The sequence below is a fragment of the Macaca nemestrina genome, chromosome 2, assembly GCF_043159975.1.
Source record: "Macaca nemestrina isolate mMacNem1 chromosome 2, mMacNem.hap1, whole genome shotgun sequence".
Classification (NCBI taxonomy): Eukaryota; Metazoa; Chordata; class Mammalia; order Primates; family Cercopithecidae; genus Macaca; species Macaca nemestrina.
Window position 1 is genome coordinate 24,280,088 of NC_092126.1, and position 13,777 is coordinate 24,293,864.

General features: G+C 42.9%; 1 long non-coding RNA gene across 1 annotated transcript in view; it reads left to right on the top strand.

Moving 5' to 3' along the window:
• The window catches only part of LOC105488920 (uncharacterized), a 60,106-nt gene that overhangs the window by 12,922 nt on the left and 33,407 nt on the right, over positions 1-13,777 (top strand). Inside the window, exons 2-3 of the long non-coding RNA XR_011619326.1 lie at positions 2,301-2,364; positions 3,398-3,490. This is a non-coding gene — a long non-coding RNA (uncharacterized lncRNA). The remainder of the gene's footprint in view (positions 1-2,300; positions 2,365-3,397; positions 3,491-13,777) is intronic.

Sequence of the window (13,777 nt, forward strand, 5' to 3'; positions counted from 1 at the left end):
CATCAAAGGAGTCTAGTTGGTGATTTTATAGGATTGGAGGAACCCAGTAATGAGAACTCATATACTCCAAAACTCATTATTCTCTGTGAAAATTATTCTGTTAATAGTCTTCACAGGGGTGGTGTAATGTTACGTTGGCTTCCCCCACCATTAATCCTATCCTCCATTTTTATTGTTTTAAAAAGGCGCAAGTCATGCATATCCATTCATTGTTTTAAAAAAAAACAACCAAACAGAAACATAGAGTCAAAAGAGAAAACCCCCTTCAATCCCTTTCCACTTCTAGCTCCACACCCAGAGTATCCATGGTTACTAGACTGGTGCATATCATTTCAGGCCATTTTCTATGCATTAAAAAAGGTGTGGGGTGGCATTAGGAACAGGAAGAGAGTTGATGTCCACTTTGATCCCCAGAGCTATTGCTAAACCATGCCACCTCCTTCCTCTTGCAAATACCTAAACAACTTTGAAAGGGCTTGATAGCTCACTCTACCCGCTGGCATCGCCCCACACAGCCCTCCTACCAGCTGCCTTCTCATTGCACTTGCTTCATGGAGTATTTAATCTCCCGGCTTACTGTTTTCCTTACATTTGAGTCCTGTCCTCATTGTTGGTAATGTTGACACCCACATCAGGGATCTTCAGTACTCAGCCTATCAGTGTCTTGTCCCCACCCCAGTGCCTGCTCCGGTGCTTGCAACTTTGACTTAGTTGCACCAGCCATTTCACCACACATTCTACTGTCAGGCTGTCCCCTCTCTTCTGCAGCCTCCTCACACCATGTCTGCCGTCACTCTGTTGCTCCTTTCTCTTGCTTGAACACGCCAAGCTCTTTCCCTCTTCCAGGCCTTGGTGCTTATTTTCCCTCTGCCCAAGAGGGTCTCTGTATAGCTCTGCACTCAGCTGGATTATTCTAATCCTTTAATGTCTCCTAAAAATGTCACCTTTTAGAGCAGCCTTCCCAGCCAGCCCTAGAGTAGTTTCCCCAATCACTCCCTTTCTTTGCCCACTTTATTGTCTCATAAAGCTGATCACAAGCCGTGGTTGTCTTGTGATGTATTCATTGATTTGTTTGTTGTCTAGCACTCCCACTGGAACATTACCTTCACTGCCGAATCCCCAGCCTCTACCCCAGGGTCCACCACATAGCCATAAGTCAATACATTTGTTGAATGAATGAAAGAAGTGGGATCACACTAGATGTGACTTTTTTGTTTTCCTCTAAATACAGTTAGAGGTCTTTCTATGTCAGAATATGTAGATCTGTCACTTTTAAAAAGCGACTGCATTGTTGCAGACACTGCACGTGTATTACCACATGTAGTTAATCATGTCTGAATTATTGAACGTTTGGGTTGTTTACATTTTGTTTTTTACTGTTGAAAAAAACTAAGGCAATAAATTTCCTCCTACATGTATCTTTGTGCATGAGTGTAATTATTTCTGTAAATTAGATTACTTGAAGTAGAATTGCTAGGTCAGAGAATGTGAACATTTAACATTTTGATAGGCATTGCCAAATTGGCTTCCCAAAACAGTTTGCTACCTTATATCATCAAGAGCATATGAAAGTTCCTCCTTACCTACATCTTTACCAATGTATTTTATCAACCTTTTAAACTTACCAATTTGATGAGCAAAATTATCTCATTTAATTTGTACCTCCCTAATTGCCAGTGAAACTAAGTGTTTCCTTTCATAGGTTGCTTGCATTTCTTTTTCCTATTAATTCCCTATTCTTACTCTTTGCTCGGTTTTTGTTGTTATTTTTGTTTTGTTTTGTCTTTTGAGAGACAGGGTCTCACTCTGTTGCCCAGGCTGGAGTGCAGTGACATGATTATAGCTCACTGTACTGTCAATCTTCTGGGATCAGGGAATCCTCCCACCTCAGCCTCCCAAGTAATTAGGACTACAAGCACATGCCACCATACCTGGCTTTTTTTGTTGCTGTTTTTAGTGGCGATGGGGTCTTGCTATGTTGCCCAGGTATCTATCAGGAAACTGATAGAAAACTCAGTTTTGCTCAGTTTTGCTCAGTTTTCTATCAGGATGTTTGTTTTTCATTTATTGACTTGTAGCCTCTCTTTGTACATTATGGATAATAGTCCTTTCTTTATATAACTTGTGAATGTGTTCTCCAGGTCTATTATGGGTCTTTTAACTTTGACTTTCTCTGAGGAGACTCACGATACGTAATTTAAGGCTTTCTTCTTTCTTGTATTAATTTAGATGACTCTCTTCCATGCTATTGGCTTTCCTCAAGTATCCGATAATGTTTGGGTGTCTGTTTCTATTTGTAGATGATGGTCTAGATGGAATGGTACACTCCTTGTTCCCCTGACAGCCGACGCATGTTCTTACGAGGTGAGCCTTTGCTCCAGAAAGAGGTGAAGGGACAGGAAGCAGCATATGCAACCAAGTGGTCTCTCCTCTCCAGTGTCTCCTAAATATGGAGCTACCGGGTCCTGGTGGCAGTAAAGGTTACCTAAGGCACTATACAGGGAGTAGTACACCCAATACCACTCAGGGAGTTTCCTGAGGGGAATTTTCTTTTTATAACTAGGTCCTCACAGCATTTCCCAAGGGGTGTATTCCAGAGTTAGCCTCTGAGGGGGAGGGCCTAGTTTTGCTGCGCTTTCATTAATGATCTACTCGACTACCCATTGCTCACTCCTTCCCCTGGCTCTACCTCCTCTTTCTTAGGGTTTTTCCTTGGTTCTGCTGGGAAATTTTACTGTTGTGGGAAGCACTTTCTCTGTGTTATATAAGGCTGAGTCCTTCAGTTTCATAAGATTTTGCTGCTCATTCCACCTCTGTTCCTCACTGTTCTCTCACCTCTTGGTGGCATTCCACCCAGCTCCCAGCACTGCTGTTGGTTAGTGTTATTGTTATATTTCTTCTGCCATTTCAGAAAGATTAAGGAAGGAAGAGATATACACACATGTTTAGGCAGCCGTCTGGAACCAAAAGCCCCTAGAAAATGTTGACATTTTTTAATTAACCGTTTTTACCTAAAGTAGAATAGGGGATATTTGAAAGTACTACTATGGGGAAGTATAACCATAGCTAAATTTTTAAGTTAAAAAAAAAAATCCAGCTTCAGGAATAAGATGGAATTACTTAATAGGAATCCCTTTTGGCATTTTCCAAACAGTTGTGCCACCCAAACCCTTGTCTACATGACAGTCTTCCGGCCTCGCCATGGGTTCTCAAGTCTGTGGAAGTATAGTCACTGATGCTACCTGGATTCACAAGCAATCCTTGAGGCGTGACCTTCCCGAGGAGCAGAATGGCTGACATGGGGGGCAAAGCTGGCAACTCCATGAGAAGATTCCTACCAGATTCTTGTTTCCCTCAAGGCTGGGATTCTAAATCTGCTTCATTTCTATGTCCACAGAACCTGCATAGTGCCTGGCACTGAATAGGTACACAAACTGCCTCTCACATTTGGCCATTGAATTTATGCCCAAGTTGCAGATTTGTGAACAAAGTAAGTGTTGTTGTTTTAAGTCACTAAATTTGGGGGTTATGTTTATGTAGTAATAGATAACTGGAATAGACACATTCCATTAGCTTAACGGTAGAAAGCAGGTCTCTCAGAGAAAAGAACAGGGGTAGAGGAGATTACTGGGTCTGAGGAGGAGTGTGGGGCTGTTCTGGGAGGCAGGAACTGGTGACTGGACAGTTTGGGTCTGGGGCAGCCAAGAGGGTGCATGAGGGTGCTGGGCATGAGGAAAGATTGTTGACAAGAGGAGGAAGTGCCCATTTCAGGCTCATAGACCCAGGAAGCAGTTATTCACTTACCTTGAGCAGAGACATGATGCCCAGTCCTTTCTATGAGAACAACCAGCATTTATTAAGCCTTTTTTATGTGCCAACCACTTGATAGGCCTCCACATACAAGATCTCTCATCCTTGCAACCACTCTAACAGTAGGTATTATTTTATCTCATTTACTCCAGTTAGGGGGACATTGAGGTTAAGGGACTTGAAACAACCTCCTTAAGGTTATGAAAGTAGGAAGTGGGCTGGGCACGGTGGCTAATGTCTGTAATCCTAGCGCTTTGGGAGGCCGAGGAGGGCAGATCACTTGAGGTCAGGAGTTCGAGACCAGCTCGGTCAACATGGTGAATCCATCTCTACTAAAAATATAAAATTAGCCAGCTGTGGTGGCAGGCAGCTATAATCCCAGTTACTCAGGAGGATGAGGCAGGAGAATCGCTTGAACTTGGGAGGCGGAGGTTGCAGTGAGCCAAAATCACGTCACTGCACTCCAGTCTGGGCGACAGAGCGAGACTCCATCTCAAAAAAAGAAAAAGAAAGTAGTAAGTGGTAAAACCAGGATTCAAATAGGACTCTGTTTAATAAAACCACTGTTCATTACTGATCACTTTTGACAAGTAACTTACCTGATCCTAGCCTCAGTTTCCCTGTTTATAAAATGGCAATAGTAATAGTTCTCATCTTGTGGGGAGGATTAAATGTTAGGCCTGTGCTGTCTGGTATGACACCTACTATCCATATGTAGCTGTAGAGCACTTGAAGTGTGGCTGGTCCAAATTGAGACATGCTCTACAAGTTCATAAGGCCAGGAGTGGTGGCTCACGCCTATAATCCCAGCATTTTGGGAAGCCACGGCAGGCAGATCACCTGAGGTCAGGAAGGAGTTCGAGACCAGCCTGGCCAATATGGTGAAACCCCGTCCCTACTAAAAATGCAAAAATTAGCTGGGCATGGTGGTGGGCACCTGTAATCCCAGCTACTCGGGAGGCAAAGGCAGGAGAATTGCTTGAACACAGGAGGCAGAGGTTGCAGTGAGTCAAGACAGTGCCATTGCACTCCAGCCTGGACGACAGAGCAAAACTCCATCTCAAAAAAAAAAAAAAAAAAAAAAAAAGTATTCATAGACTAGAACAAGCAAAACACAAATAAAAAGAAAAAAGATAAAGAAAAAAAAAAAGAGTTCATAGACTTAGTATGAAAAAAAGATTGCAGCTGGGCATAGTGGCCTGAGCCTATAGTATAGTCCCAACTACGCGGGAGGCTCAGGCGGGAGGATTGCTTGAGCCCAGGAGTTCAAGGCTGCAATAAGCTATGATTGTGCCACTGTACGCCAGCCTGAGTGACAGAGCAAGACCTTCTCTTAAAAAAAAAAAATTGCAAGTCTGTTTTCTGCTGCTATAATAGAATACCACCGAATGGGTAATTTGTGTAATTTATGAACAATAGAAGTTTATTTGGCTCACAGTTCTGGAGGCTGAGAAGGCCAAGATTGAGGGATCACATCTGGTGAAATTCTTCTTGCTGAATCGTATCATGGCAGAAAGGAAAGCAAGCACATGGGAGAGAAATGGGGGCTGAACTTCATCCTTTTATCAGGAGCCCACTTCCAAAATAACTAAACCACTTCCACAATAACTGCATTGATCCTAGGGCAGAGCCTCGAAACCCAGTCACCTCTTAAAATCCCCACCTTCCAATGCCATTACATTGGCAATTAAATTTTAACATGAGTTTTGGAGGGGACATTCGAACCATAGCATAAACTATCTTATTAACTTTTTATATTGATTACATATTGAAATGATCATTTCTGGTTAAATAAGACATGTTGTTAAAATAAATTTTACCTGTGTCTTTTTACTTTTTAAAAACGTGGCTGCTCGAAAGTTTTATTACATATGTGGTTGGAATTGTATTTCTATTGCACAGTGGTGAGTTAGACACTTGGAGTGTGAACACTGTAAGGTGGCCATTATTACTGAGACAGCTCAGCTTAGTATGTCCCACACTAGGACTTCCTTTTGCAATTCTACCCTTTTTTTTTTTTTTTTTTTTTTTTGAGACAAGGTCTGGCTCTATTGCCCAGGCTGGGGTGCAGTGGCAAGATTTTGGCTCACTGCCACCTCTGCCTCCTGGGCTCAAGCAGTCCTCCCATCTTAGCCTCCCGAGTAGCTGGGACCACAGGCATGCACTACCACACCTGGCTAGTTTTGTTTTTGTTTTTGTTTTTGTATTTTTTGTAGAGACAGGGTTTCACCATGTTGCCCAGGCTGGTCTTGAACTCATGAGTTCAAGCGATCCACCCACCTCAGCCACCCAAAGTGCTGGGATTACCGGCATGAGCCACCATGCCTGGCTCTACCAATTATTTTATTTCCTTGGGTTGGAAACTTTTTCTATATGACCTCATTTCATTCTTATCGTCATCATTCTGCAATTTTAAGATTTTTAAAAATCTTTTTTCCCATATTTGTTAATTTTCTTTCTCCTAGTCAGTCTGCAGTCAGTGGTAAAAATATTACATAGAAAGGGCTCATAGGCTTTTGTACAAGGACAATAAAGAAAGGTAAGCTGGGGAAGGTAGCACTAGGCTTGAGAGGAGGAGAGAGAGTTGGAGATAGTGTGTTCAAACCAGGTTGCAAAAAAAAAAAAAAAAAAAAAGAGCTGGGGAGGATTGTGCTAGGGGAGAGAGGAAAGGAAAGTGGCCTAACTTTGTGGGACTTGGGGCGAGGTAATGAAGACATGGCCTCTTCCCAAGAGGAGGGCCTAGGTACCCTTCGGTTAAAGTTTATCCTAAAGACCTGTTGTCTCAGAACTTCCCAGGTGGCATCCTGGCCTTTGGGTAGAGGGCAGCTGACTGCCCTATGCTGACCTGGCTCCTTCCTGCGAATCCAGATGAGCCACTGTGAAAAATAAATGAAGCTACCTTCTGCTCACACCAGGCTCACGTTCGGCACAACAGATTTTAAGTAAGGACCTATGGATTCAGGATGAGGGCTAACGTGAGATTGTAATATAAAATGGAATAATGGCTCTTTCCAAATCTGAGCTAATAATGTTAAAACTCAGCAACAATGTATTGCCATTTTAGAATGAATATAAATCTGACTTTTAAGCATCAAGTTGACATTATGTTAAGCAACATTAAAATATTTAAAAGAGTCTGCATCGGGAAACTCTGAACATCATTACTCCCTCCTATTTCACAAAGTTGTTAAAGATATGGGCTCTTTTTTTTTTTTTTTTTTTTTTTTTCCAGTGTGATAGTAGGGGACATTGCTCTGGTTTATATGTTCAAGCTGCTCATTCTAATTCCCTGACACTAGCAGAACAAAGTAGACTTTTCTGAAATGAATCATTCCTTACAGAAAGAAATCACATGCTTTCCTTGGGAAATTTGCGACCTCACACTCAGTCCCAGAGGGACAAAGGATAATGATTTCATGTTGTCTGGCTACTTACTCCCTCGTGGTTCCGAAACATGGGTTTCCTTTGAAAGGAAAGATGCCTCGTCCTTTTAAAAAGATATCACAAGGCTCTGTGTGGCACAGTTCAGTCCTGGCGTCCACCACAAAGACATTTGTGTGTCCTTCTGGGGCTTTGAGCCAGGCATACAGTCTGCCCAAACTTTCTGCCCATCTGCCACATGGAGGGCAAGGTGCTTCTGCCAGGCTACAGCAATAGAAACGCCGCTCAGGAACAAAGACAGCCATTGCTAGTGTCCCAAGCTGTGGGTGAGCTGCCTAGGTACAAGCCTCCAACCACCCCATGCCCGAGCCTGGGCATTTATATACAGCAGAGTGAGGTTTGAAAAGCCAGGATAGCCAACTTAGTTTGACAGATGGAAGGACAGTGTGTGGTCTGACACGTGTGTGACATGGGGGCTGAGGAGGAATGTCTCCTTTGCTGGAGTAGCCATGAAAATGGTGGTGAGCTTTATGGGCTCAGCAGAGGAACCTTTGTAACGGTACCTGAGAAAGTGACTTCCTTCTCCCCGACTTCTTTGAATCCCTGCCAGCCCAAAGTTCAGGATCCCCATGGGAGCTCTCAAATCAGGGAAGGTTATTCCTCTTAGAAGTTATGAGAATTGGCTTTGGAAAGAGATTTCACAGTTCCAACTTAGGCGTAGCTATTTACTGCCTGTGTGGTCAAATTGCAAGTTGCTCAACATTTCTTTTAGTTGAACCTCTGACAGATTCCTACCCTAAGATGAGGATTTAGTGCAATTGATTATTTGGGAGGTGATGGAATGGATTAGGGAAGGTGGGGGGAAGGAAGCTAATTAAGGGTGCATTTTAAATTCAGCTACCACAATGGGCAGCTGAAGCTGAAACCTGCAGGAAAACTCTAGGAAACAGAGTAGAACACACAGCTCACAATCATTCCAGCCAAGTGGTGAGGGAACTGGGATATATATACCCCCACACCTGGCAGGCACATGTTAAGGGCTTCCTGAAAGGGCAGTGAAGACCCAGACACTTCTAGCCTGTCATGTTCATGGACAAAGCCCAAAGGCAGCTCTCACAGAGATGCAGGGGATGGCCATTGGGAGCCAGGCTGGGGTGCACCAAAATGGTAAAGGGATGTGGGCAGAACAATGGCAGCATCTGCTACACTCTTGAAGCTTCATGTACTGTTTTGAAAAGTGAGAGTCATCATAATTTTTATCTCGTAGGGAGGTATATATATATATATGTATATATATAAAGTGTATATATATATATAAAGTATATATATGTAAAGTGTGTATATATATAAAGTGTGTGTGTGTATATATATATAAAGTATATATATATGGCCTGCTAAGTCCTCAGCATAAGGAGCAGCTTGTAGCAGCACTTGTTAAATGTTGGTTATTATTACTGGAACCACTCAGCAGTTTTTGCCCTAGGATTTTGTTTACGGTTTTGCCATTTCTTTTATTTTCTTGGGAGTTCCTGACTTTTTGCACTACAGCACAAATATATAGGTCCAAAGAAAGAGGCTTGTGGCTTGTTTTCATTTGTCCAGAGGATGTTGAGATATCACTGTCACCTTTTAAGTTGAGATGCAGCAAGTCAAAGATGCAGGGTAGGAACCGGCAAGATGTGTCTTCTGCCTTGGCACCCTTCCACCTGCCCAGGAGTTGAGTTGTGAGAGGGTGCTGCTTAGGGGCCAGTGGGACCAGTCCCTCATTTATACACCGGGAAATCAAAGAGTAGGAAAAGCTGTTTTTGCTTGAAAACAAGAGAGCACACCAGTAGTTGTGTCTCAAATAACCTGCAAAGAGGTTTGACCAGGGGAGGGATGGAGGTGACTTTACATTTGCCGTGGGGATTCGCAGTTTCTTCACAGTAGAGTTTACAAATACTTGGCTTAAATGTCATGTGTGTGTGCATACACACGTGTGTATTATACTGTATACAGATTCTCCTTGACTTATGATGGAGTTACGTTCTGACAAATCCATGGTAAATTAAAAATGTAAGCCAAAAATGCAAGTCAAAATGCATTTTTTTTTTTTTTTTTTTTTTGAGACGGAGTCTCGCTGTGTCGCCCAGGCTGGAGTGCAGTGGCGCCATCTCCACTCACTGCAAGCTCCGCCTCCCAGGTTCACGCCATTCTCCTGCCTCAACCTCCCGAGTAGCTGGGACTACAGGCACCCGCCACCGTGCCTGGCTAATTTTTTTTTTTTGTATTTTTAGATGGGGTTTCACCGTGTTAGCCAGGATGCTCTCGATCTCCTGACCTCATGATCCGCCCGTCTCGGCCCCCCAAAGTGCTGGGATTACAGGCTTGAGCCACCGCGCCCGGCCCAAGTCAAAAAGCATTTAATACACCAAACTTACTGAACATCATAGCTTAGCCTACCCTGCCTTAAATGTGCTCAGAACACTTACATTAGCCTACTGTTAGGCAAAATCATCTCACACAAAGCCTATTTTATTTTATTATTTACTTATTTATTTATTTTTAGAAACAGAGTCTTGCTCTGTCACCCAGGCAAGTGAAGTGCTATAATCATAGTTCACTGCAGCCTCAGATTTCTGTGCTCAGGTGATCCTTCTGCCTTAGCCTGTCAAAGTAGCTAGAACTACAAACATGTGCTACCATGCCTGGCTACTTTTTGTAGAGATAGGGTCTCCCTGTGTTACCCAGCCTAGTCTTGAACTCCTTGGCTCAAGCAATCTTCCCTCTTCAGCCTCCCCAAATGCTGGGATTACAGGCATAAGCCACTATGCCTGGTCAAAACCTATTTTATAGTAGTGTTGAATATTTCACGTAATTTTTTTTTTTTTTTTTAATTTTGAGATGGGATCTTGCTCTGTCTCCCAGGCTGGAGTGCAGTTGTATGATCTTGGCTCACTGCCACATCTGCCTCCCGAGTTCAAGCAATTCTCCTACCTTAGCCTCTCGAGTAGCTGGGATTTACAGATGCATGCTACCACACCCAGCTAATTTTTGTACTTTTAGTAGAGATGGGGTTTCATGATGTTGGCCAGGCTGGTCTCAAACTCCTGACCTCAGGTAATCCGCCCACCTCGGCCTCCCAAAGTGCTGGGATTACAGGCGTGAGCCACCGTGCCCAGCCCCCATGTAATTTATTGCATAGTGCACTGAAAGTGAAAAACAGAATGGTTTTTGGATTTGTATGGGTACTTGAAGTATGGTTTCTACTGAATGCACATTGTTTTCACACCATCCTGAAGTCAAAAATCCAGTGAGTGGGCCGTGCCCGGTGGCTCAAGCCTATAATCTCAGCACTTCGGGAGACTGAGGCAGAAGGAATACTTGAGCCCAGACTGGTCTGGGCAACATAGTGAGATCCTGTCTCTACAAAAAATGAAAATAGGCAGGCATGGTGATATGCGCCTGTAGTCCCAGCTACACAGGATGCTAAGGTTGGAGGATTGCTTAAGCCCAGGCAGTCAAGGCTACAGTGAACCATGATCATGTCATTGTACTCCAGCCTGGGTGACAGAGTGAGACCCTTTCTCAAAAAAAAAAAAAGGGGGAACCATTGTAAGTCAGGGACCATCTGCATATATTTTATCATATGAAAGGGACCTCATCATGTCTTAACGTTTTGTATATAGAGTTATTTACATATAATTGTTTCTGGATGGGATTTATGAGTAATTTTTTTCTTTTAATGTGCTGCAGTCTACATTTTCTATGATAAACATGCATTACTTAAGCAAAACAAAATGATGGCTTTTTTTTTGGAGACAGACAAGATCTTGCTCTGTCACCCAAACTGGAATACAGTGGCACAATCATAGCTCACTGCAGCCCCAAACTCCTAGCCTCCAGCCATCCCCTCACCTCAGCCTCCTGAGTAGCTGGGATTATAGGCACAAGCCACCATGCCTAGCTCAATAATTACTATTTAAAAAAAAACAACATCACAACTAACAGATCTAGAAATGTAACCAGGCCTTGGGAGTGCAAAAGGCTTATTTTTTTAAATGAAGTGTTAAAATTTTTGTTTTATCTAAAAAAAAAAAAAAAAGGTAACCAGGCCTGAGAGAAGGCAGGTTGAGACAAAGAAGAAGCTTTTTTTTTTTTTTTTTTTTTTTTTTTTTTTTTAGTTTAAAAAGCAATGACAGCTGGGCTTGGTGGCTCACGCCTGTAATCCCGGCACTTTGGGAGGCTGAGGTGGGTGGATCACGAGGTCGGGAGTTCAAGACCAGCCTGGCCAACACAGTGAAACCCTGTCTCTACTAAAAATACAAAAATCAGCTGGGCGTTGGGGTGGGTACCTGTAATCCCAGCTACTCAGGAGGCTGAGGCAGGAGAATCGCTTGAAACTGGAAGGTGGAGGTTGCAGTGAGCCGAGATCACACCACTGCACTCCGGCCTGGGCAATAAGAGTGAAACTATGTTTAATAAAAAAAAAAAAGCAACGACTTGGCTGGTCGCAGTGACTCACACCTGTCATCTTAGCACTTTGGGAGGCCGAGGCAGGCAGCTCACTTGAGGCCAGGAGTTCGAGAGAAGCCTGGCCAACCTGGTGAAACCCCATCTCTCCTAAAAATACAAAAAATTAGCCGTGCTTGGTGGTGTGTGCCTATAGTCCCAGCTACTCAGGAGGCTGAGGTAGGAGAATGCCTTGAACCCGGGAGACAGAGGTTCCAATGAGCCAAGATTATGCCACTGCACTCCAGCCTGGATGACAGAGCAAGACTCCATCTCAAAAAAAAAAAAAAAAAAAAGCAATGACTTAAAATATCCACTGACCACTCTCCTCTGAGCTGCCTGCTCTTGTGTCTTCGTCAGGTACGTGGTGGTGAGGATGCAGGTCTCTTCTAGATAAGGCACTGAAACGATGATGGTGCAGTGCATTTATTAGAAACTGCTGCAACATTGTTAGAAACTGAGCCTATAATCTTTTCAAATATCTGAGATTTTACACATGTGTATGTTATTCTTTAATTCTACACTGTAGTTTTACCATTTTCCCACCACTCAAAATTAATAAAGCAACACAGTATGATAAATACTTAGGAGTCGCACAAGAAATATATTTTTGTCGGTATGCTTTCCCCCCTCCTTTTGACAATTCACACTGGGAACAATAAAGATTAATCACACAAGGGAAAATGATAAGTGAAAACAAGTACATTGGCAGTCATGTAACAGCAGCTTAACTGTGCCTCCAGGTTGGGCACTTATCATTTATCATTACTCTCTCAGTATCCCTTTTAATTCAAGTTTTATTCCAACAGTTCAAACAATCAGTGTATTAAAAATATTAAACTAAAAGAAACAGTAATTATTATGCCAAAGGCGCAAAATATTGAAACAGGTTTTACAACAAAAGTAGGTGCATGAGCCTATGTGTTATTATTTCAGCTCTTTGCTCAATTCAGGGGAATATTCTACACTCATTAGCTCTAGTGTTTATAAGAGTTTAACAACTGCTTGGTTTTCATGGCCAACATGATTATGCTGTGACCTTGGTTCTCATACAGCTGTCTTTTACATTCAGCTTACAGAATTTATTTATTTATTTATTTATTTATTTATTTATTTATTTATTTATTTAAAGAAGGAGTCTCACTCTGTCACCCAGGCTGGAGTGCAGTGGCACGATCTTGGCTCACTGCAGCCTCTGCCTCCCGGGTTCAAGAAACTCCCCTGTCTCAGCCTCCCGAGTAGCTGGAATTACAGCCACCCACCACCACACCTGGCTAATTCTTGTATTTTTGGCAGAGAGGGGGTTTTGCCATGTTAGCCAGGCTGATCTTGAGTTCTTGACCTCGGGTGATCCTCCATGTTGGTCAGGCTGATCTTGAGTTCCTGACCCCGGGTAATCCTTCCGCCTCGGCCTCCCAAAGTGCCAGGATTACAGGTGTGAGCCACCTTGCCTGGCCAGAATTGACTTAAAAACATAGCTAATATAAAGAACAGACTTGATACTCCAGAGTTTGGGGGCTTTAGAACCTGTCTCCCTGACAGAGCAATGAGTCCTTTGAAGGCAAGGACTATTCTATGCACTATAGCTTTATGTCCACCCGGGACTAAGTAGAGATTGAATGAGTGGCTGAATGATAAAAATAGCAGCTGGCACCAAAAAAATGATTTTATGAATTAGTTTTGTTAGGCCTTAGAAATAGCATACAGTATTGTTAAGTACAAAGAGAAAAATAGCTTTGTAGTGGAGAAACCTGGCAGACACCACCTAATCCAAGTGATTAAAGTGGACATAATCAGTAGTGGGACAAACGGATGTGATGCATGAAGAAGGACAGTGTCACTTCAGGGGTGTTCCTACGAAAGATGCATAACCTGACTCTACTCATGAGGAAACAGTAGACAGACCCCAAACAAGAGACAGTCTGCAAAGCAACAGGCCTGTACCCTTCAAAATGGCAATGTCAGGAAAGAACAAAAGATAAATCAATAAAAAACGTTTAAACACTGAGGGGTGCTTCCAGATTAAAGAATAGTAAAGAGACTTGGCACCTAAATGTATTTTATGATCTTGGATTCTAAATTGGCCAGAAAATTG